At 42.7% G+C, this 25,290-nt stretch overlaps 1 pseudogene; it reads left to right on the top strand.

Annotated features, from left to right (window-relative positions):
• Positions 1-13,292: 13,292 nt before the first annotated feature.
• Positions 13,293-13,898, top strand: LOC122124243 (annotated as a pseudogene).
• Positions 13,899-25,290: the final 11,392 nt, after the last annotated feature.

The following is a 25,290-nucleotide window of genomic DNA, read 5'->3' as shown; positions in this document are numbered from 1 at the left end:
GAATGAAATCCAGGCTCTTTTTCACCCTGCCATAGTCTGTTGGAAATTCCAAGCTCTCCTGAGGTTGCCTCATACCTCTCAGAGCTGCGGGAAGCAGAAGCTGGCCTCTGTCTATCTACTCTTTCTTCCTTGAGTGAACAGACATCTTGCTTGAGGTTTTGCAAGGGTTTTCCCTATAATAAAACCAGGAAACAGGTGGAGAATAAGATATACTTTCCTCCTCTCCCCATTTCCTTCTCCTTTATTGGTGGGCTCCCTAAGGAAGGATAAACAGTATCTTGGAGATGATCATTGGACTATGGAGATATGAAGGACTGAAATGGCCTTCAAGGATGGATGGGAGAACTGGGACACCATTGTCTTCCAGATGTTTCCTTATAGGAGTACAGGGTGTGTGTAATGAAGAGATGAGACCCTTTGTTTTACAAAACTTACAATTGAGTGGCATTTCCAGCGGCTTCTTGCTTTCTGTTCCCCTTCGTTTCTATTCCTTTCTATTCTTCATCTCTATTACTTTCTTTGACATCAAAGCCCCTCTGAGGACTTGAAAGCCTCATCTATTCTTCTCAGTTGGGTCTTTGTCTCAGCTAAGTAGCAGGATTTGGAGTCAGCTGTCAACTGCCAAGGGCAGGTGAGTATGAAGATAAAGGCATGAACCCAAAGAACTACTACCATGTGGCCTCCCAGAGAGGGGCTTTGTCTGATTTCCTGTGGATTTAGAGCTTCACTTTTAATACATGATTTTTGTCTGTGCTTCTGCAGGAAGTTAGGGTTCCTCTGAGCACTTCAAAAATGTCTCTCTGTACTTCTTCCCGCCGGTGCTGAGAGCAGGCACACTTTCCCGTAGAGCTTGATTTTCCTTCTTTGAAAATCAACCCCAAGAATTTCACAAGTACAGTTTCTTGGTAAAAAACAGTTATCTTCCTGACACAGAACATCCTTCTCATGTGTACTTGTTCATTCCTTTGGATTGCTTTTTAGGGAGATACAAGCATCATTATATCATTTCTCTGGCCACTTTCTTGCTTTCCTTCTAAGGCATTTCCAACTACTTATTAAAACTTTTATCACTCACATATGAATTACAATCATTTTGTCTGTCTATTGGAGTCTATATTGTTTCCACACTCTGGCACCAGATGATCTAAGCCTTGTTCTTCTTTTTTCTTTTGTTATTCTTTTTTTTTTTAAACTTTCTTTCCTTGACCTGAGGTAGCTATTTGCTTACTAAGTCAGTGTGCACCTTGAATGGTATCCTTTAATGTTCAAACATGGCTTAAGGAAACTGGGCAGTCTTCCAGTGATCTCATATGCCCTTGTATGGATGGGGAAGATGGTGAGATAGAGGGATGTGAGAAAGAGTACTGAGGATCCTAGACCACAAATGACCTTGTCATTGATTATAAATGATTTCAAGTATCTGCTTCAGAGCTCAGGCGAACACGTTTTAGCAGATATGCAAAGAAAAGGAGATTCTTCAAGGCAGGGTGGATTCTACCCAGATGCAAAGAAAGGTCTCTGGAAATTCCCCAGGACCTGTGCTCTGCTGGAGAAGTTGCCAGGAGACATTACCTTAATACATACCATTTTAATAAAGAACATTTAAGGACAGGGCATCTGGGCAACATGTGCACTCTACATAGTTGCTATAGGTAAAAAGAATTCCTTCTGCTCATGGTAAATCCCATTTGCTTGGTCAATGTGAATTTATTGCCATTATATCTCTGCTGCTTTTGGTGAGAGGTTTAGGTTGAGTACTAACTACCCTACCTCTGTCAAGTTTCACACAGGTCGAATTGGTATGCTATAACTGTCATATCCCACACTGTCCACTGCCCAGTGCGATGGTGCTATCTCCATGTTTGTCTGTATCTACAATGTTTGTCCAATGACAAGCTTCCACCAGGCATGGGAAATGCCAGCACTATACGAGTGTATTTCTACTGAGGCTGTAAGATAAAGGCATCATCATACTGTTAGAATTCTCCTTAGAACTTTGAGACAACTTTTAGCCCTAAAAAATGGGAGCTCTCGTGAAACCTGTTACTTGTCTGGCTTTTCTTACTATCCAGGGGGAGTTTATTATTATTCTCTGCCCCCATTTCTGTCTAGAGGGATTGTGGATAGTTTCTAGTCACAATCTAGTCTCTTGCCAAAAGAAAAGTGGTAAGCATTCAGAGCTCACAGTACCTCATTCTAGCTTGAAGAGAGAGAAAGAAAACAACAACAACCCTTCCCCCTCCGAAAAACTCAAACACACGATAAGTCTTGGGTGGAGGCTCAAAGGCTCTATGATGATGATGATGATGATGATGATGATGACGAAGAACAAGGAGAAAAAAATGATACCAATAAATACTACTGCTATTACTATTCTGGCTAAGTCTTCACTAGATCTGAAATTTTTGGTTTTACTCATTAGAAAATTGAAAGTTTGGACCCAGTGGATCCTTTCCAAGATCCGTTTTCCATTCAAAGATGCTTCTCTAGTGTCTGCAATGGTATTACGTAGCTTGCTTTTTCCTCTAGGGGCATATAATGTGTTTCCAACACTGGCAATACTTTAGCCCATGTACTGTCTGTTTTTATCATTGTTCTCCAATTGATCATTGGCTACTACCACGCACTATGTGTAAGACCATGAAATATGTGTCTAAAATCTTATTTTTAAAAATGAACCACAAAATGCAACATCATAGCAACTAACATTTATCCAGCATGTCCTACTTACCTTCTGGGTCTTTAAGCATGTAACAATCATTTATAATTTAATCTTTATAGATATCCTATTAGGTAAGTTCTATTATTCATTCACATTTCTGTAGATTAAAAAGCAAAGCAAAATAAAATATGAAGGTGATAATTATCTTGCTGAAAAAGGCCAACTGGTGGGTGTCTTTAGCACTGCCGTGATGCTGCAGCTCTAGTTGAAGTCTCTCCTGTTCTAAATGTAGAATAATTCTTGCAAAAGCTTCCCCCCTCTGCCTGCCTAGGCCTGGGATACCTCCCTAGGAACAATTCTCCTGGTGCCCTAGCTAGCCCTTTGCCTGTTCTGTGGTAAGTACTCAATAAATAGGTGTTACTTCATGGCAAAATCGATCAATTCAGCAGTGATTTTTCACTTTGCAAAAAAAAAAAAAATCACTGCAGGGTTTCCTTGAAATGGCCAGCTCCCCCCGTGCATTTAAAATGTGCTTTGATTTATAGGAAGTGGAGGTACAGGACCACATCAATCCTGTAAAGTGAGATGCATGTGCTGCCGGGTTCCCACTGACCCAGCAGCTTGCTGGCAGCTCTCCTCCACCAGCCTGGAATGCACGCCAGCCAGCTCTGCTCTCCCTCCTCTATCACAAAGGAGCTCATTTTGTGAATGAACGGCTCTGCCAGCAGCAAGACCGTATTCTGGGTGACCTTTGCTGGGGGATTGGATTCCTGCCCAGCAGGGAGACAAGGCCTTAGAAAAAGGTTAGTTCGGGGAGGCCCCCAGCCTGCTGGGCTGAGGTCTGGGGAGGGAATTGCTCTGAGAGTTTTCCTTTTTTTTTTCTGAATCAACTAGAGCTGACAACCTTCGTGCCTGGGTAGTCTTCTCTCTGCTTTGTCTGGGCCTGGATTCTGTTCAGCAGGGAAGTTTTATTGCCTCTGCTGCTCCTATTTTTTCTTCTTCTTCTTCTTTTGTAGCTGTGAATAAGAATCATTCCAGTTTTGTACTGTTCTTTCCCAACAGCAATTCTGGTGTATCGTAAGTTATTTTTTTTCTTTTTTCTTTTTTGCCCCTTCCTCTCTGCCTGCCCCCCTGCTTCCCCCCACCCACCTCCTCCTGCTCACCATGGCTTTCTCAGTTTGATGTTTTTTAGGTATCAAAGGAAGGTCTCCAGGAACCCTGCAACTAAAGACTTTAATGAGGACCATGCCCACGAAATCCTGGCTGCCAAAGACATGATGGTGATTTATATCTCTCACTCACTCCCGAACAGCGAGAGGACTATTTGTAAAAATAAAAAAGCTGCTCATATGGAATTAAACAAGAGCATAGCTGCTTCCTTCCAGACCCCGGGAGCTTAACAAAGAGCATCCACACTCTGTCTCCAACAGCACATGGCTCAGGGCTGAGATTAGTCTTCCTGTCACATAAAGCTAAATCCTGTTAGCACAGGCAATGGTACATACTCCTCCCCGTCACTGGAATTCAAGAAGCTCAAGGAAAGTATGGAGTGGTTCAGCACAAAACGGGATCCTCAGCCGCTCAGCCACAGAAGGGTTCCCGCAGAGCTGCTGGCATGACACAGGCAACAGTGTATTAACTCAGGATCCTCTATTTGTTCTGGCTTCAGATGGTTGAGTGACTGATGGGTAGCAATTGGGGTCTGGCGAGTTCAGTGGGGGAAAGCTTGGAAGATATAAACCTTAATGCCTCCCTTTTCTTAAATGATGAGGGGTGGGGATATTGTAGCAGTTTTGTGAGCAATAGTGAGATCATGCCCATTGTTGGGAATCTGTTTTGTCCTCATAACTCCATGTTGCTTTCTTCTCAGCCCAATCTCCGCCCCCCCCCCCCAGTTGTAGGTCTTGAACTCTGGACCTGGGCACTGTCCCCAAGCTGTTCAGCTCAAGGCTAGCACTCTACCCCTTGAACTATAGCACCACTTCTGGTTTTCTGGTAGTTAATTGGAGATTAACCAATCTCATGAATCTTCCTACCCGGGCTGGCTTTGAACTGCAATCCTCAGATCTCAGCCTCCTGAGTAGCTAGGATTACAGGCATGAGCCACTGGCACCTGGCCAGCCTCATTCTTTTTATGTATCCAAAGGCCTTATATGAAGAACTTGCCTCTCCTCTCTTGGCCCAATATTTTTACGTATCTAAAGATGGAATATGAAGGATGGACTCCCACCTTATTCTCCCAGCTTAAGCAAAGTGCCAGGGGCAGGCTGACCTGCTTGCCCACAGGCAGACCATTCTGACCTGGGCTCAGCCCATTGTCCGTTCACCCCAAGAGGAGCATTCTAATCTGGGCTTGGCCAAGGACATGGCAGCCCTTGGCCCCCAAGAGACGGTAGCCCATATTTAAATTTTCTGCTTCCTTGTTAAGACCCATATAAAGCCAGTCCCAAATCCAGTCCCTTATACAACCTCCGAACCTGAGGGAAGGTCTGTGCCCCTCGCTGGCAATCAACAGTCCTAGCCTGTTGATGATCAAGTCAGGTCTATTGTTTCCATTCTCCTCCATTTTCCTAAGACCCATGAAATATGGTCCAATGCTTGCATGCACTAACTACAATCATCCAGTGTGCTGGCCTTGAAACTGCCAGCAGAAGAAACCTCCTTCTGCTGCAGGAGGGAAAATGGGTTGGTGCTATTGAAAACCTTCAACACCTAGAAAGATCGGGTCCTTTGTCTCTATGGTCTCGAAGAATGAGTTCATGGATATGAAAGGAGAAATAAAACAACAAAGATTTATTGAAGACAGAGATAAGCAGAGCTCCCACTAGACAGGAAGGTGCCCTGAGACAGGGCACCTTGTGGGGTGCATTGTGCAGGGGGTTAACAAGGTGTCACCGGGAGATAGCTACATGACTCTCAAGACCACTGGACAGCCTGTGAGCCAGTTTAATCCCCAGACCTAATAAGAGGCTCCCTGCAGCTTGCACAAGCTCTCCATGTGTGGTTTAGCTCCTCTGACTGGATGCCCATTCTGGCATATCCTTTTGGGGTCCAATCAGCTTGTTCATATGTAAATCTTCCAGAGTCTACCAGCCATGGCATGATGTTCAGTGGCCTACATGTGGGACTCTGATTGGATGCCCATTCTGACACCTTCCTTTGGGTTTCAACAGCCAGTTTTTCATATGCAAATCTTTCAGGGACAATTGGGGGACCTGACTTGATGTGCAGGGGCCCACATGTGGGGTCTGACTGTGCAAGCCATGGTGGGTGATACAGAACCTCCATGGGAGGGGCCTTTTCCTTGCCAGGCTCTTTATCTGTTCTCTCACTAGACTCTCCACCCATTTCCAAGTTCCCACCAAGCATGCCCCAAGGCCACGAGCCCTGAGGAGTGTTCCTGTCCATTGGTGGAAGTGGAGACTTGATTTAGGCGCATTCCCCAAGGATTCCTCCAACAGAAGCTTCAGTTCCAGGACCTCCTCCCTACCTCCAGCCTGGCAAGACTCTGGGAATTTTCTTCCTTCTTTTTTCCTTCCTTCCTTCCTTCCTTCCTTCCTTCCTTCCTTCCTTCCTTCCTTCCTTCCTTCCTTCCTTCCTTCCTTCCTCTCTCTCTCCCTCCCTCCCTCCCTCCCTCTCTCTCTCTTCCTCCCTCTCTTCCTCCCTCTGTTCTTCCCTCCCTCTCTCTCTCTCTCTCTTTCTTTCTTTCTTCCTCTCTCTCTCTCTCTCTCTTCCTTTCTTCCTTTCTTTCTCTGGTTCTGGAGCTTGAATACAGGGCCAGGGTCCTGTCCCTGAGCCTGTTTTTGCTCAAGGCCAGTGATCTACCACTTTGAGCTACAGCCCCACTTTTGGTTTTCTGATGGTTAGTTGGAGATAAGAGTTTCATGGACTTTCCTGTCCTGGCTGGCTTCAAACCACAATCCTCAGATCTATCTCAGTCTCCTGAGTACCTGAGATTACAGGTGTGAGCCACAGGCAACTAGTTGGGAATTTTCTTGTAGTAGGAGACTTTGCTTCCTTACTTTCCCATTCCCACCTCTTGTCAGATCTGCTTTGAGTTGAAGACTCTACCTTTTGTGCTCACCCAGCCCCAACCTTTTTTTTCTCTTTCAGTTACTACACTTTCTCAGTAAGGTTCTTACATTTCTAAATCCATGTCTTGGTGCCTGCTTCTTGGAGCACCTGAAGATGCATCATGCACATTAGGCTCTCACTCATTAGTGGTGACTTTTCTGGAAGGTGCCCAGTTGTTCCTTCTTGGGTTCCTGATACCCAGGAATGATTCTTCTCATTGACAGGCAGCTCAGCTAGTGAGTATTGGTAGATAATGGACAAATCATAGAACTATGGCTTCTATCCAAATAAGGACACGTAAAGAACGTAAGAGTCCAGAAGTGGGTTCCTCTGCCAGAGTAGGGATGAAATGGGAGATGAGCAAGGAAGAGTTCATTAAGGAAAGATAGTTAAACTCAGGCAACAGACACACAGCTCACCCTGGCCTTTGATGTGGCCCTTGGTGTGAGTCAATGGGAAGAACAGAGCACATGCTCCATGCAACTTCACATCCCTCGATGCGCTGCTCCTCTTATCTCCCCATGGTGTAGTGATCTCACAGATTTCAGACCATCTACTTTGTGTTAAAAAGAACACAAGCACCATGAGTTGGGTGACGGTTCCTAGACAGGTGAATGGAGAGGGGAGTCTTCAAAATACGAGTCACACATTGTGAGGGTCACAGGGCCGCTCAGTGGGGCTTAGCCTGGCCCCCGAAACAGCTTGTATTGTTGAATGGGATGTTGTATGGCTGAGTCACAGTTCTTTCTCATGACCGCATCAAAACATCCTCTGCTGAAGTTCTGACCTCCCAGTGCCTCAGAATGTGGCTGTATTTAGAGTGAGAGTCTTTAAAGAGGTAAATTAATTAAAATGAGGACACTAGGTTATCCTACAAAACAAGAGGATGCCATCTCGATAGAGAGGCACATAGATAGGGGAAACACATAAAGAAGAGGTACAGGAAGAAGACAGCCATCTTCAAATTAAGGGGAGAGGCTGAAACAGAAAGGCCCCAAGCTTTCAGGAAGATGCAACTCTACCTGGCACTCTGAACTTGGACATGTGTCAAAGAAATGTCCATAGTTAAAATGACCTGGTTTGTTCTACTTTGTTATGGTGGCTTTGGGAAAGCCATACAGGATTCTTCCTTCGTTTTGGATGGGCGTTCTGGCTGCACTCTGCTCCCAGTTGTAATATAGAGTAAGTGAGCTGGGACAGGTAAGAACTAGAGCTAACCTGTGATCTCTGGAGAGGATACCAGGCCTGAGTCGAAGTGGGGAATCAAGCCGATGAACTGACCAAAGGGCACATATGTTTCAGAAGTCTCCTGGAATGGAGACAGATAGGAATGAGGCTAGACTCTCTCCCTGAGTCAGAAAGCACAGATGCTACTGGTGAGGACAATCTGTTCTGCAGGACAACAAAAAAGGGAAGAGATATCCGATAAGGATCAAGGTGGACACACTATTCCAGCTGTCCAAAAGGAAGAAATACGAGGTGAGAAGAGCGATATGCTGAGGGACTGGAACCTAAGCAGCAACTCAAAGCCTTCCTTTTGCCCCGAGAGAATCCTCAAATCGGAACTGGTGAGAAAGGGCTGAGTAATATCTCAAACTCATATGTTGACATCACTGAAAAAGAAGGCTTCATTGGCCCTGGGTCAGAATCAAGAAACATGAGCAATTTTAACTTGCAGGGTGTGATGTGACGATCCAGTCACTTTCGTGAGGGCAAATCAAGTCATGCTGTGACAGATACTACATTATAGCAGATCATGGCTGTCAGGGAAGGGAGGTAACCAATGGCCCAGGCAAGGGTGCAATATCTTAATGCCCAGGGCATCTCCCCAAAGTAAAACATGTCATGAAATTGTCTTATTCCCAATGGTGTTTTCTGACATACTGAGGGGCAGTTTCCTGTTCAAGCCTATTTTGTTTTTCATTTTCACCAGCCCTCATCTTTTCTCCTACAGAAATCTATGAGATTGCTGAGGATAAGTCTCCTTACCCAAACATACACACTATTTGTCGTCTTTTCAAAAGATGGCATATAGAGGGGTTACACTTACATAATATATGCCTTTTTTATTTTTGTGTTTTTAAGTTTACATTTATTTTTAAATATATTTAAGTGGTTGTACAAACGACTTACCATTCGACAAAACAGTTTATAAATTCAATACACCTTGGGCCACCTCTCACCCCTTTCAGCATTCTTCATCCCTCCCAACTCTACCCCACTCCTCAATTTTCTTAATTAATGATTAATTAATTAATTATTAATTAATAATTAATTAATTAATTAATGCCATCAAGGTGAGATCGAGTTGCCCGCTGTACTTCAAAATGATGGTGGGCCTTTCTTTTTCTTTTCTTTTCTTTTTGGACTTAACTTGTGAAGTGAAAACGTAGAAAAGTAGGAACCATAGAGGAAAAGAGTGAGTTGGGGCCAGGTTCGACCCAAGCATCTCTGCCTCCAGGCAAGCTGAAGAAAGCAGCTCAGAAGGAAGCTAACACCTGCTTTGAGAGGCAGCAGAGACAGAACGAGGCTTCCAGGAACACAGAGGGTGGCTGGAGCCTCCAAGAGGGACATATAGCTTTGAGGGTGACAACAATAAAGAAGTCACAGCTCAGCAAAGGGACTCTGACAATAGCAGCTGCAGAAAAATGGTCACCTTGTGATGAATGAATTCATTCACTGAGCATCTACTACATGCCAAGAGAGAGTAAGCTAGTCAGGGAGTGGTGCATTCAAGGCAGCAGCCTTTAGATGTTGTATGATCTATGTGCTTCAGTGACTTTCTTCAGCCATCTGAACCCCACCTGAGGAAGTTGTTCTATTACTTGCTCCCTTCTCCAAGCCACGCCACTCCCCCTGACCCCCACCCTCTGCCCACACTCCACCTCAGAACATATTTAGATATCATGAAACACTGATCTATGTTCCCAGTCCTCTTCCTAGAGCAGCAAAAGTGAATAGCTCTGTTTGGGTGTTTTGCTGGCATTTGCTTGACCCACAGTCTACCCTAACTACTTCTCCCCTTCCTGTCCCACCACAAACAGACAAAAGGCCCAATCAGCTCCTGAGCACAGGACTGTTGGTTACTTGCATGATCAAAGCTTTAGTCTCCTTTTACTCCTTCCTCTTCTCTCCAGTCCAATCAATTACCATGCTACATTCAATGACCTGTAATAAAAGATCTTCTTTCCTTCCCATCTCATCTCAACTGTCACCCACATTGTCATTTTGTCAGACCCTTCAGAGGCACTATGGCAACAGTTCTAATTGATCTTGCCTTTCTGCAATCTATACATGTGTCATTTACTGTTAAAAATAATAATATATATGTGTGTGTGTGTGTATATATAGCTAGGGGTTGAATTTAGGCTTCATACTTGCTAGAAAAGCACTCTATCACTTGAACTACATTCTCAGATCTTCTACATTTATTTTTAAAATTTAACTTATTTAATATATATTTTTTTGTGTTGGTCCTAGGGCTTGAACTCAGGGCCTAGGTGTGTTGTCTTTGAGCTTCTTCCTTTTTTTTCCCTTTCAAGGCTCCTCTTGTGCTATATCTTTACTTTCAGCTTTTTGGTGGTTAATTGGAGATAAGAATGGAGGAAGAAAACAAGCTACCCATGTACAGATCTCAATTCACATGTCACTTTCTCATAGAAAGCCCTCCTTGTCCGATTACTGGAACAAATACTGCCCTTGTTCACCTGGCCTTACCTCACTTAATTAACATTTAGCACTGGATGAGATTCCAAATGAATTTGGACCCCATCTGCTTGATTGTTTATTTACTTCTTTACTTATTGTCTGTCTTCACCTTGAAAATAAGCTCTACAAGCTCTAGAAAGCAGGAAACATTCCTCATCTGCTGGAAATTTTCACTATTATAGTGCTTGAAAAAAATGATACCATTTTGGTGTCCAGTCTGCAAAATAGCCCACAAGAAGCCTTTCCCGGCATTACTTCCCTTGTAGGCTTTGTTCCCAAACTGAAGAGGGATGAGTCGTGTGGCTATTAGGATGTCTCAGGAATGACAGAGCATAAACTCCTGAGACCAAGTGACTTTAGCTTTGGTTTCATGGCTCACTCATTCTGGGGAAAACCAGCTGCTGTGTCGTGAGAATGTTAAGCCAGTCCTAAACCAGAACTGAGGACTCCTGCCAACACTGCATCAACTCGACACCCATGGGAGGGTAATATCTTGGCAATAAATCCCCCAGTTCTCTATGTTGACCCTTCAGACCCTCAGCTGACAACTCGACTGCCATATCTTGAGAGATACTGTGTGTATACATACATACGCACACTATACACACTACACACACACACACACACACACACACACACACACACACACACACACACACAGAATAAGGTAGGTGTATAATCCGTACATTGTAGAAAGTTAGTTGTTAGAAAATGTTTTAATTTTTTTTTTATTTTGGCAGCACTTGGGTTTTAAACTTAGAGCCTTGTGCTTGCTAGGTACATGGTCTACCATGCTACCAGCCCTTTTTGCTTTAGTTTGTTTGGAGATAAATTCTTTTACATTTGTCCAAGTAGGCTAGACTCACAGTTCTGCTACATCCGCCTTGGGAGTTGCTAGGATTATAGATATACGCCCTCTCAACGGCTTGTAAATAAGTTTTTGAACAAGTGTCACTGTGTATATTTGAGGTTTATTACATAATGTTATGAAATACGTAAAGATACTGAAGTAGTCATACAGTAATATAGATTAAAATATCTATCTTCTCACAAGATTGCTTTTTAGTGAGAAGAGTAGCTAAAAATTGACTTCACGAAAATCACTAATATGACACACTTTTATTAATTTGACTCTTGTGTACATTAGACTTGTACACTTGAATGGACAAACAAACAAAAAAATCTTTCTTCTTTTTAGACCTTGACCTGGGCTTCAAAACCGAATCCTAGAAAGTCAGTATGTTTTCTCTGTACTGTATTCCATCCTGCTAAGAATTAGAGTTATTGGCATACAAAATCTTACCTTTTCATACTTGACTACAAGTCAGGCTTCCCTTACTTTAGTTATGATTAAGCTAAGCTTTTTTTTAAGTAGGATCCCATTGGTAAATTGCTGGAAGGACCACCTATCACATTCAGCCATTTTTTGATCATTGACTGATTGCTGCCTTACGTGTCAGGACTTGCTATGTATGGGGCATCCAAATACAAATATAAGATAATCTCTGACATCAAGCTACTAAAAGGAAGAAAAAGAACTGCTCATAGGGAAATCAAACTCTTGAATGGAAGACCAAGGAGATTGTGGTAGTAGAGATGATTTGATTCTGTAGAGGATTAGAGGAAGGTTCCAGTAGAAAGGATGTTTGAGTTACCTCCTGAAGCACAATTGTTTGCAATCAATGAACATTACCTCTATGACACCGTTGGCTCTAGAATTGTTCTTAACATTGGAATATCTATTTTCCTGATGGAATTATGCAAATTAAGAGAGAAAAGACTGAATGAAGACTTGAGCACTGACCCCAGAGCTGGGATGGTCTCAGATTATTTCAAAGGAAATGAATAGAGAGGATTATTAATAGTGGAACTTCCATATTGAGCTTTGCCATTGAGTTTCTAACTTTGCTATAACAACATTCTCTCCTAGATTCTCAAAGGCATGGGAAACTGTCAGTCAGTTGTTATGACTGAAATGGAAGGGCTGGAAGCACTTTCAGAGGTATCCAAGTGCATAAGGTACAACTATTAGGCAATGAGTTGGAATTTTAACAGTCCTCAGTGCATACATATCTTAATGAGCTTGGTTCCCTAGGGAGGAGGTCGGCCGCTTATTCCAATGATTTTGCCATTATTGAAAACATTCTGAGAATGCACGCCGCTCTGGAAATTGTCTTCAGACCTACAGCACATTCTTTTGAATTGTCTTGATGATGGTAAATCTTTGAGGCTGAATCCTGACTAACATATAACTGGTCATTTGCCAGGCAACACCAGCCTGAGGGAATAGTCAAAGGATAAAACAGCGCCATAGCCCCAGCATTACTCCACCAGCTGCTTTGCTAGAATTCTCATCTGCCTCATTCTGCCTCCAGGTGGTGTTTTAGGTGTGCAGAACCGTGGTAGGGAAAGGGAAGAGTGAAGGTGATTTTAATAAGTAAATCAGGTAGAGCTTGGCCTGTGTGGCCAATGCTCACAAGACGGCTTGGTTCTGGACTATGCTACGGCCTCTCTGGAAACCTGGGACCTCCGAACCTTGTTAGTGCTGGAGACAGCTGGGAAACAGCGAAAGATCAGAACCTCTGGATGGACTTGGCCAGGAAAGGTTTGCTAGCTGGACCATGCTCCTCATTCACATCTGTCTGTCAGCATAGTTGTGACCTCATTTCACCGTGGGAAGGTGGCAGGGATCAGCTCTGAATTCTATCTATACAAGCACCTTGGATCTCAGTCTTTCAGTGGCTGCAAGTCAAACAAGTGCCTGGAAGAGGGAGAGGCCAGTGTTCTCCCCCCTCCCCCTTGCCCTGGCCACTGAGGGTGCCGACAAGGTCCCAGTGGTGAAGGTAAGACCACCCATGTCATCATGAATTCTCTGATCACAAAACAGACCCAAGAGAACATCTAGCCTTTCGAGCAATAACAGGCAGGGCAGAGAAGTGGGCTACACACCCCACAAGGGCCTCACCATGGAGGAGACCAAGTACCTCCAAGTGGCAGAGGCCCTCCATCAACTGAAGCTACAGAGTAGGGACCTAATAAGAGAAGAAAAGCAGCCCGCCTCAGCCCAGTCCATCCCAAGCAACATGCCTCACTCAGTCTTCCCCTAAGCACCAGCCTAGAGGCTGGTTCACTTTTGCATCCTCCATAGCCTTGCCTAGCCCAAATCCTAGCACCATGGATCCGGGAAGTGGGGATAAGGACAGAAACATGTTGGATAAGTGGAATCTTTTTGGACCAAGAGCCCTGCAGAAGTCCGATTCGGGAGATTTCACCATCCAGGCCTACAAAGGGGCACAGAAGCCCACCCCTATGGAATGGATCAGGCCACCCCATTGAAGATCTTCAAGCCACCCAAGATGGATGCCCTTGTTACAGAAGAAAAAAAACCCACCGCCTTGGGCCCACACCCTCAAAACCCCTTGACTTCAATGTGCTCACGCCCATTGGCTTTTAGCACACTCCCTCTCCCAGGAAATCTCTCCTCTTGGTTCTGACATAGGAGTGGTGCCTTCTTACCGAACCTGGTTAACCGAGGCTAGAGCTAGACACATTCAGTGATTTTTGAGCAAACAGTAGGGTAGCTTTTGCCATCTGTACTAATGTAAGTTAGTTGGCAGCAGTGATGTTTGGGGATCTTGTGATGTACTTTTTTTGTATCACCAACCCTCCTGAGCAACAGATTTGACCCTTGCTTACTAGGTAAATTATGTGTAGCAACTCCCAAACCCAACTCGATTCTTTCACTATAATCAACACAATCAATGGCGTCCATGGAGTGACTGATTTGTTAGGGCACCAGGTGCTGTTTGAGATCTGGGCAGTGAACAGGCACTCTTTGACAGGGCCCCCTCTTTCTAGGCTGGAACTAGAGGCGCCTTTTTGGTTTCGTTTTGCTTTTTAAAATCAACCCTTGTGGATCATACAAACTGCTGCTGGGTTCTTCCTGCTTCTGTGCCACAGCAGAAGCCTTTCCTGTACTTTCAAGTGAAATTAGTTGGATACCATTTGGTTGAGCACTAAGGGAGAAAATGGAGTACTATGTTAGTTTTGGTAAATGGATGTTAATTTTTTTCTTTTTGAGGATGGGGGTGCTGGAAATTGATCAGGGTCTCCTGCATGTTAAAATGCTACATCCAGGGCTCTGGATGTTTAAAACTTTGAGTAGATGTGCAATTAATGTGACCTCATTTTGATTTCTTTTTCCAGGCTAGCTAGGGGCTTGGGACGACTTCTTCTTCTTCTTTCTTCTTCTTCTTCTTCTTCTTCTTCTTCTTCTTCTTCTTCTTCTTCTTCTTCTTCTTCTTCTTCTTCTTCTTCTTCTTCTTCTTCTTCTTCTTCTTCTTCTTCTTCTTCTTCTTCTTCTTCTTCTTCTTCTTCTTCTTCTTCTTCTTCTTCTTCTTCTTCTTCTTCTTCTTCTTCCTCCTCCTCCTCCTCCTCCTCCTCCTCCTCCTCCTCCTCCTCCTCCTCCTCCTCCTCCTCCTCCTCCTCCTCCTCCTCCTCCTCCTCCTCCTCCTCCTCCTCCTCCTCCTCCTCCTCCTCCTCCTCCTCCTCCTCCTCCTCCTCCTCCTCCTCCTCCTCCTCCTCCTCCTCCTCCTCCTCCTCCTCCTCCTCCTCCTCCTCCTCCTCCTCCTCCTCCTCCTCCTCCTCCTCCTCCTCCTCCTCTTCCTCCTCCTCCTCCTCTTCTTCTTCTTCTTCTTCCTCTTCCTCTTCCTCTTCTTCCTCTTCTTCCTCTTTCTCTTCTTCCTCTTCTTCCTCTTCTTCTTCCTCTTCTTCTTCCTCTTCTTCTTCTTCTTCTTCGCAGAGGAGCATTTCATTTTTTCTAAGAGCATTTTCCACCAAAATGAGCTCCATACTTTCTGGAAAACACATCTTATATTTTCTTGGCTGTGTTCATCATGTTCAACATTGCCTCACGTTCTCACTGTTTTTGTTTTGGGTGGTATTTTGTTTATTTAAGAGTTCACCTTCTCATGGAGAAGCCCTGGAGCTTAAAATTGTCAGAAAAAAATAATTTATTTGTGCCATTGTTACATCAATTGTACTGGCAATAAAAATTCTTACTTTCTCAGAGAAAATCAGCCTGTCTTATACATCTTTCTTCATAATTATTCTATGGTCAGGAAGTCAGTTCTAGTCCATTCAGTGGGAGCCTGAACGCACCTAGAAAACTGTCTGGAAATTCATCATGAGGGAGCTTGGCTTCAAAGAATGCAATGCTGGCATGGTTTACTCTTTCCCTCGCTCCCTCCCTCTTTCCCCCTTTCTCTACTCTTCCTACTCTGTCATCAGGAAATGAAGTCTACATAGTTTACAACAACTTCTTATGTTTTTATAAAGCACTAGAAGAGAGATGTGCAAAGGTTCTCAAAATAAAGAACTGATACACGCTTATAAAGAAGGAAATATTGGTTGCTCTGATGTAGATTTCATAATTATTATGCATTACAGACATATTGATTTGCCACATTGTACCTTAAGCTAGACTGCTGTCTCTTGTTTTAGCTGTACTTAAGGTAGGATCTCTAGTGTTTGCCTGAGTCATCCTGGATTACCATCTTCCTCCTTGTAACTTCCTGCGTAGCTGGGAAGACAGCGTACAATACTATGCCTGCTTTAATGGTTGAGATTCAGTCTTGCTAACTTTTCCCCTGAATTGTCCTTGAATTGCCCTTGAGTAGCTGGAATTACAGACGTGAACTACCATACTTGGCCTCTGCCTAGTCTTTGAGAGGACTTGCAACCTTTACTTTCTGCAACTTAGAAGATGCTTTTCATTTGCTCTTGGCATGTATATTTTAGTAGCATGGCCACCAGGCTAAGAAAAGTTTAAATCATGAGAAGAGACATCATTAGACAATCCACATGAGCTTCCCAACAATGACCTGTTTTAGTCTGAGTCCAGTGAGCCTTTGCATTTGAGTCTAGTAAGTTCAAGAAGCCCTGAGGTATCATGTATTATTGCTTTAGGGTAGTTTGTTGTATCGTGACAGTGTCCCAGAATATCCTGCAACTTATTGTACTTGCTCTGTGCTTTTCAGCTTTCTCCTATTACAGTTCTGATACAAAGGTTTTCTTCAACAAGACTCATGTATTGAAGGCTTGATCCCCAACCAAGTAATATTGAGAGGTGAGGCTGTTGGGTGGTGATGGAATCATGAAGACAACACTCCTCCATGGATATTTCCATTGATAGTTTCAGAATTTGCAGTGTGACTTTGAAAGATATACCCTGGCCTCATTTTTCTTTCTTTTTGTTACATTTTGCTTCCTAAATGCCATGAAGTGAGCAAGCTACCACCACCGTAATTTTCTGCCTTGCCTCAACCCCAAAGCTGGATCCATACAACTCTGAACTCAAACTATGTGCCAAAATAAATAATTTCTCCCTTGTAAGTTGTTTTTTTCTCACTGAATTTATCACAGTGATGAAAAGTCAAGCACACTTCCAATAGGCTCCCATCATCTCCCAGATGGTTCGGCGGCTTCTGTTCTTGTTCACTTCCCACCCCACCATTTTATTCTTCACCTAGCAGCCAGAAAATTCCATTTCAATGAAAACCAAGTCACACAGTTTCTCTTCTCATTTATCTCTAAATAGAAGTCAAATAGTTTACCAACATCTACCTACTAAGACCTACCAAGTCTTGCTAAGACCTACCTCTCCTCCATGACCCACAGCGACTCTAACCTCTCTTCTAGCATTTTTCATGGTATGTTCCTGGTGACAGACACATTGCTCTTCTGGGTAATTCTTGGAAAATTCTTCACATTTCTTTTTCCTCTCCCTGGCATCTTCTTCCCTCAAGTAGCTTCATGGCTCACCCAAACCTATCTCCTGTAATTTCTGCTCAAACGCCATCTTATTAATGAACTTTTTGCTCTCTGACCCTTGTTTACCCCTCAGCTTGCTCTATTTTCTTCCTTGGCACTAAAAAAAAAAAGGCTGTCCTTTTGTTTGTTGGCTATGGAATCTTCAGCACTCACACAGTGACTAGAACATTGTCACTCAAGAAATTGTTAATGAGCGGGCACCGGTGGCTCATGTCTGTAATCCTAGCTACTCAGGAGGCTAAGATCTGAGGATTGCAGTTCAAAGCTAGCCCGGGAAGGAAAAAGTTTGTGAGACTCTTATCTTCAATAAACTACCAGAAAACTGGAAGTGTCACTGTGGCTCAAGTGGTAGAGCACTTGCCTTAAGTTGAGGAGCTGAAGGACAGCACCCAGGCCCAGAGTTCAAGCCCCATGACCACCACCACCAACAACAAAAAGGAACAAAAAGAAAGAAATTGTTAATGAATAAATCAATTAGTTTTGACTCCTAATGGTCAAGGAGAGGGAAGTATAATCTTAGATGTGACTTCAGAAACTCTATGGACAACTTCTTTTTTTTTTTTTTGACATTACAATACTTTATAAAAATGTACTCATTATCTTGCACATGTAATTGTAAACCCTCTGTACATTGTTTTCACAAAAAAATAAATGAACAAATAAATAAATAAATAAATTTAAAAACAAGAAAAGATGGAGCACTCAGAACTTGGGGACCTTGAAACAGTTTGAAGGCCCCCAAGCAATGAGGGTTTACTCCTTCCCCAAAGGAGGGACATGCCTCCATAGAGAAATGACAGCATCAATCTTCCCAAGAAGCTCTGGTCTGCATCCTAGCAAGACAGAAAGTGTCTCATCCTGTCTACAATCATAGGTGCAATTTTTTTCCTTACCACTGGGAGGGCTGAAAAGTTTTTGAGATCTCCGGATGTAAACGACAAGATAGAGCACTCAGACCTTCGGTGAGGTAAACAATATTATATGGTTATGGACAACTTCTTAAGACATCATTTTTTTTCTTTTTTGAAATCTCATGTTTTATCTCAAAACATTTAAAGATTCAAAAAATGTAATAATAAAATCTTTTGAGTATAAAAATAATCTTGGAGTAAACTTAATGTTCAAAAACATTACATGGTATGTGTTATTCATTTATGAAGAAATGTTTATTATTAGTAGTATTTATTAATTCATCAAAGAAACACTGAAGCACCAAGCAGTATTCAGAGCATTGAGGACCATGTCTTTGATCACTTTGTTCTCCCTTTCCCCAGACCCTTCAAGAAATATGTGCCTTGAAGTTAGTGAAACTCAGAATTTAATGGGGAAATTGTGAACTCTTCTTCCAAGGGCCACAATAATGTTTTTAGGAAATAGTATCTACCATTTGCTGAAGTATACTATGTATTTTAGTTTTCAGTACCCTGCCACCGCCAAAAACTTAGCAGTAGGGAATAACACAATTTTGTGGGTCAGAAATTCAGGAAGGGCACTATTGGGACAAAGTCCCTATTGTCTGGGGCCTGGGTTGGACAGTTCAAGTGGTTGTAGAAGGCTTGCTAGGGGCCATGTGTCTAAGGCCTTTATTTCTAATGTTGCCAGGGTTCTATGGCTTTTAGGACAGTTAAGTTACATCTCTTGGAATTGACATGAATGTTCTGTGCTTACAGGTCTGGTATCTGGGCTGGGACCACTGGAAAAGCCAAGAACCTTTCTTTCTCTACACCTCCTCTGCATGTGTCTACTTTGGGCTTTTTCCAGGATAGTTGGACTTGTCTCACACAGCTGGTTTCCCCTAAAACAAGTGCTCCAGTTGGCTGGCCAAAAGCTGTGACTTCATCTTGAAAGTTTCAGAATACCAATTCCACCACATCTGTGTATCAGTCAAATCACAAAAGCCAGTGTAGAATCAAAGGAAGAGGAATCTGTCTCAAAGACACTGCAAAGAATTTATAGTCATCATTGCTCACCCTCATTCCATGTAGGCAGTGTGCCAAGCTCTTTACCTGTAGTATATTTGACTTTTTGTTTTTAAATCTTAAGATAGCTTATGAAGTAGACTCTAATGATTATTTCCTTTTATTGAGATGGCACTGGGTCTTGAACACTGAACCTCACACTTGCTAGGCAGGCATTCTACTACTTGGACCATGCCTCCAGCTCTTTTGCTTTAGTTATTTTTCAGATAGTGTCTCATACTCTTTCCCTGCAGCTGGCTTGGACCAAGGACCTATGCCCTGTATTTCCTGAATATCTGGGATTGAAAGCATGCCAAACCATGTCTAGTGACTATTTCCATTAGTGACTAGCTCCATTTTAAAGGGGCTTTGAGAGAGAAAGTACCAGCCACCAGGCCCACAGCTAATAATTGGTGAATCTGTGATGATGTAAAATTCAGTTTCCTTGAACTTGTGAAACAAACCATGTTTGGCCTATTTAGAAGTCATGAACAGAGAAAAATTAAGTGGAGGTAGTATGTTTTGTTTGAGATAAGTCCTTGTAACTATTCATAAGGATGAAACTAATCAAAGCACTGATGATGTAATAAGCTTATCTTTGAACCTGAGCCAGAAAGAGAGGTTAGGGTATCAGAGAAGAATGCCAGCAACTATAAAGTAAGGGCGCTATGCCTCTGAGTATTTGCGAACCAGTGCTGGTAACCCCAGACTGGGATACCGATTTCTCCTGGGTAAATGGGAAGAGGATGTGTATGCCAACTTGTGCTTCATTTCTTCCTTGAATCTAAGAAACGCAATGGCCAGTCTTTGGAAGCACCCTAACCATCCTGCACTCACGAAATGGCTAAAACCGGCAGTACTCATGTTGGGAATGGAAAAACTGAAATAGAGGAAAAGACAATGTGGAATTTCTCTTTGGAGTTTTGAGTTGCCTCTCGATGATGGCTTTGAATTGTTTGAGAAGCTTGACGGGGATTTCCACACTTAGCACATTTTCCATGGCTGTCTGGTGCCCAGATCCAAAGCATATTTTGTGGGATTTAAGCATGTTCCCATTCCTCAGCATTATAATAGATGCTGTCAGTGTGGCTGAATCCTGGGTAAGGCGACTCCCCCTGAAAGGTTTACCAAGATCTGTTTCCTGACTGAGTGCTTGGTTGATGGTATCTTTTCTGATTCATATCCTATTGGAAACAGTGTGAAACAGGTTCCTGAAGTAGGTCTGGTTTTAGTCAATCTGGCTTATGTAGCCATGTTTGACAGGCAACAGGGGCGTGGGGGTAGGGGAGGTGGGGGGGACAGGGAGGGGAGGAAGGAGTAGCCTGTTAGTTTCAAAAGAGAAATCTTACTTTTAGAGGAGACTTTTTTTTTTAAGTTTCAGAAGAGAAATGGTTGCATGCACATGGATGCTCTTAACAAAACACAATTGCTATTCACTTAGACGCCTGGCATATACCAGGTCTGATACTAGGTGTTAGGAATACTGTCATGGGAAAAATAGACTTAGCTCCCAGATTTATGAAGATTATAGTCTAGTGGTGGGGGGAGGATTGAACAAATTTTCTTTTATTTTTAATAAGTTTTTTTTATTGTGAAAATACCATACAGAGTGGTTACAATTACATGAGCAAGGTAACGAGTACATTTTTTTTATCAAGCATTGTTGCCTCCTCCTTTGTTTTTCCCCTCCCATCCCTGCCCTCCCATCCCCACAACTACACTCCCCGCCCCTCACCCTCCTGCCAAAGTCATAAAGTTCATTTTTTGACATAATGTCTTGTACATCTCATTGTTGCAATGGATCAACCTGTATCCCTATTTAAGCAACTTCTTTTTTCCCTTCCCCTCCTCGAATTATACCAACATCAAATACAGTGAAAACAGGGGTTATACCGTGGGGGACAGACATACAAAGCAACAAAGAAATTATCTTATAAATATGTTAGAAACAACAGCAAGAAAGAAAAAAAAAACCACTTGTGTCCTTATCTTGGGGTTCATTTTGCTTAACATAATCTTTTTTTAAATTAAGTTTTTTATTGTAAAAATACAGTTACATGAGCAAGGTAATGAGTACATTTCTTATCCAGCATTGTTGCCTCCTCCTTTGTTTTTCCCCTACCATCCCTTCCCTCCCACCATCTCAGCTAGAATTTTTGACAACAGATGTAACACATTGAAATCTGTACCCCTTGTTCCAGAAGTGTGTTTTGGTTTTGTTTTATTAACTTCAGTACACACAGATTACTCATTTAGTTGTAGTCATCATATGACATCTTAACAATTTCCTCTGCTTAGCTGTGGTGTTTTTAAATGTCTATAAATTCTTTGATTGCTCCCATCAAGAAAGTTTCTGTATCTTTCTCTTGAATCTGGTTGACTGATAGCTTGTCGTGGAAGGGGCTCTATGTGGATTTTGAGGCTAGGTCATAAAAGGTGATACAACTCTTACCTGTTCCTCGGGGGAATGCTCTCTCTTGGAACCCAGCCCATGCTGTGAGTAATTTCCAATAAAGCAGCCTTGCTGGCCCTTTTCTTAACGTAGGACTTGGTCTCATTTCTACTGTTTCCATGGCCTATGAACCCCACAGCCCATATCAGATTTTTGGTGACTCCACTGGGACAGTGTGAGAGAAACTTAGGGTAAGACATGTTGGGCTCAGGCTCTTTGAGCACAGTCCTTTATCAGTGGCTCCAGATCTCCATTCATCTGGAGATACTGTCATGGCTGGGGTCTCCAGGCTTTCCAAATCCACTTATTTCTCCTTCACCACAAGAAATGCTGTTGTTTCCCTATCCTCCTACTTTTTTCTTTGTTGCTTTCTCTTTCTCTTTCTCTGTTTCTCTGTCTCTCATCTTTCAGTACTTCATTTGGGCAGGATCATCACTTTCCTCCAGTTGCAGTACATTCTTTGTGGGACGGGAGATCTGTAGTCATACCCAATTGAATCAGAACACAAAAGAGCACAAGAATCAGTCATGGGACTGATTCTTCCCAGCCAGGAGACTGCCAGTGAAATAGGTCAGGTTCCTGCAAAGGTAGCTAGGGAGTGGCTTTAAGTACAAATTTTCCTTTGCCTCACTCTAGTTCTAATTATTTGAACAACTCCAATTAATGTCTTGATTGTTGTACAAAGACAGGTAACTCCCACCTGATTCTTATGGAACTCAACCACTGAGTGGAGTGAGAAAGGCCTGGTCACAGAAAGAGGCCATGTGTAGGTGCTGATACCCCAGAGAGGTAGCAAGGTCCTAGACATCATCTATCATTAATTCTAGACTAATGAGTAAGAAAACTTTTTTTGTTTTTTTTTTTTTGTTGTTGTTGTTTTTTGCCGGTCGTGGGGCCTGTACTTTGGGCCTGGGCACTGTCCCTCAGCTCTTCAGCTCAAGGCTAGCACTCTACCACTTGAGCCACAGCGCCACTTCCGGCTTTTTCTGCTTATGTGGTGCTGAGGAATTGAACCCAAGGCCTCATGCATGCAAGGCAAGCACTCCACCACTGAGCTACCCTCCCAGCCCTAAGAAAACTTTTTGATGAGTAAGAAAACATTTACTACTAAGCCTAGGAGAAAGCATGAGTGAAACCTGTGTAGCAGAGCCTAGAACTCTGAGAGATAATAGAAGTCTCCATTTTTGTTGTTGTTGCTGTTTGGTTTTGTTTTAACACAGGCTATCTTGAATTTTCCTATTTATGCTTCCAGCATTTCTGGGATGACACACGTGTGCCACAATACTCTTTAAGAAAACAACAACTGGTTGAGATGTTGATCTCACAAGCTTTCCATGGCTGATTTCAAGCTACCATCCTCCTGATCTTAGCTTCCTGAGTAGCGAGACATGGCAGCAGCAATAATGATAATCTTAGTAATGAAAATAATAGTGTTATGAATTAAATGTTTGTGTTCTTCTAACATTCATATTTTGGAATCCTAGTCTCCATGGTGGCTATATTTAGAGATAAGGACTTTAAGGAAATAAGTAATAGTAAGTAAAATGATAAAAGTGGGGCCCTAACCCAATAGAATTAGTGTCCTTATAGAAAAAAGAATCATGAAGAACTCTCTTTCTCTTTCTACCACTCTCCTTTTCTTTCTTTCTTTGTACATATATACGTAGGAATGGCCATATGAAGACATAATTGGTATAGTGGCTGTTTGCTAGCTAGAAAGACAGGCTTCACTGGGCCAGTATTTTGGTCTGGGGCTGCTAGTCTAAAGAACTGAAAAAAGGATGGGAAGGGGAAACAAAGGAGCAGGCTGCAATGCTTGATAAGAAAAGTACTCATTATCTTGCCCATGTAATTGTAACCCCTCTGTACAGTATTTTCACAATAAAAAAAGAACTGAAAGACAACAAATTTCTGTTTTATAAGCCACCTATTCTATGATTTTTTTGTTATGACATCCTCAGCAAAGAAGTAACAATATCAAGTAGTAACAATAGTTAACATTTATGGAGCACTGTGGTGAGTCACTATGGTAAAGGCTTTGTATTTATTAACTCTAACAGTAAATTCCATTATCTCCATTATACTTGTGAGGAAACTAAGGCCCAGTAGCTTCCAGGGTAAATGCAGTGATGTATGGGGAAGATGGAATTCAAACCATGCAAAAGACCTCAGTCCTTTCTCTTATCCTACACTTCTGGTCATTGATGTATTCATTGGAAAGGTTTGCATGCGGAGTCAAACTTCTCTCTGAGCAGGCACCTGGAACAGGAACTGTATCCAGGCCTGTATCAAGAAAACTCTCACCTAGTCACCACTACATGGCTGCTCTTTCCTTCTGACAGGTGAGAACTCTGCCATTAATATCTCTAGAGTTGGAGAGCTATTCCTGTTTCTGTTTTTTTTTATTTCTCATAAATTTACAAATAAGTATCATTTAGATACTCCACCCAGCCATCATATTAGAAGGCAAAGAGTGAGAAACATAAAGGAAACTTCCAAGGTCTACAGAAATACTTCTGTTCTATAAATCTTGGATCCATTAGACTACTAGGCAGCTGAACAAAACCTTGCAAAGAAAGCAACTTCCTAATATGGTACTTTGGATGGCCAATATAAACACTTGCCTTCATGGGACATATTGGCTTGAGATGTTCTCAACCTCTCTGGAGACATTTTTCCTTCTATTTTCTTTTCTGTGATGTGATGTGACATTATGGACTACTAGAGATGGAAGAGAATATATTCCTATTTATGCATTTTCCCATTGATTCTTTCACATTATTTTGATGTTTTCCCAGAAAAGTCACCAACTCCCATTTGGAGCGGTCATGCTATTACTGGGTGCTAAAGATTGTTCTCTCTGGTCCTGCCAACTGAGTGAGGCTTCCAACAGGGTCCCATGGTGACTAGGTACTGGAACTAAGAAAAACAACCCAAGCTGGTACTCTGCTTTGCATTATCCTCACTGAAGAGCTACTCTTTCTTTCTGGCCCTGGTTTGAGTCTGAGCTTCCAGATTTGACAAAAAGCCGGACACTAAATAGCTCTGTCCCATCACTTCCCATTAAATATCCCTCTGCCTGATGAAATGCAGGGTGACTTAATGCCAAAAGCTTATCGTGTGCTCTAGAGGTCATCAACCTCAGCTCTGCACCAGACCTCTGAGTAAAATCAGAAGGCAGAGTCCTTCATTCAGAACCTCACTAGAATGGAGCACCAGCAGTGGCCCTCAGCGCCTACCCTGCAGAACTGTTGTGCAGATGGTTTGCAAGAGCCCCTGTTCTCCTAAAACCACTCTCCACTCAAGATCCTTTGCACTCCACATGTTTCTTAGTCTCTCTTGAAACTTTCTGCTGCTTTTCTTTTATTATTTCCACCTTTCTTTTTCTTCCTAACATTTGGTGTTTGACTCTCTCCTCTCTGCTCTGTCTCCTCTCAGCTCTGCCCCTTGTTTAAGGGATTGGTCTCTTGTAATGCAATCATGGAGGATTTGTTGTATTTTGTGCCATAAATGTCATCAGTCACACAAAAATTCCCAAGGCAGTGTCTGACATAAATCAAGGCAAATAGGTTAGATTACTTGTAAGGGGGTGGGGAGAAGGTCTT

Source organism: Dipodomys spectabilis, unplaced genomic scaffold (genome assembly GCF_019054845.1).
Source record: "Dipodomys spectabilis isolate Male_0828 unplaced genomic scaffold, ASM1905484v1 ptg000234l, whole genome shotgun sequence".
Lineage (NCBI taxonomy): Eukaryota > Metazoa > Chordata > Mammalia > Rodentia > Heteromyidae > Dipodomys > Dipodomys spectabilis.
This window is presented reverse-complemented; position numbering and strand designations above follow the sequence as displayed.